The sequence below is a fragment of the Otolemur garnettii genome, unplaced genomic scaffold (assembly GCF_000181295.1).
Source record: "Otolemur garnettii isolate 467f Iridium unplaced genomic scaffold, OtoGar3 scaffold00066, whole genome shotgun sequence".
In the NCBI taxonomy this organism is placed as follows: domain Eukaryota; kingdom Metazoa; phylum Chordata; class Mammalia; order Primates; family Galagidae; genus Otolemur; species Otolemur garnettii.
In genome coordinates this window covers 8790484-8790763 of record NW_003852461.1, presented here as the reverse complement: position 1 = coordinate 8790763, position 280 = coordinate 8790484, and the positions used below count along the sequence as shown (strand labels likewise).

Sequence of the window (280 nt, the reverse complement as noted above, 5' to 3'; positions counted from 1 at the left end):
GGCACATCTCAGGCGAGTGCGTGAAGACCCAATCATCACGCTCATGAACTTCCAAAGGATCTGCTCCTGGTGCCCTTGTTCTGTTCTCTGCATCTGGATCCACTCATCTCTCCCCTCCTAACTGTGAAAACCACCTCCTGGGAGGAAGCCGGGAAATGGAATCTGAATAACCCACCATCAGAGAGTTCTCACTCGTGGTGCTTCCTTTACGTGATGCACAGTTACTTATCTGCATGTCTTGGGGTTCTTGGAGCACTTCTTTCTTAACTATAGGGCCTTA

At 49.6% G+C, this 280-nt stretch overlaps 1 protein-coding gene and 1 pseudogene across 1 annotated transcript in view; both read right to left on the bottom strand.

Annotated features, from left to right (window-relative positions):
* LOC111726468 lies at positions 1-60 on the bottom strand (annotated as a pseudogene).
* Positions 1-280, bottom strand: part of PATJ (PATJ, crumbs cell polarity complex component) — a 379729-nt gene that overhangs the window by 121215 nt on the left and 258234 nt on the right. The gene's annotated exons all lie outside the window — the stretch shown is intronic.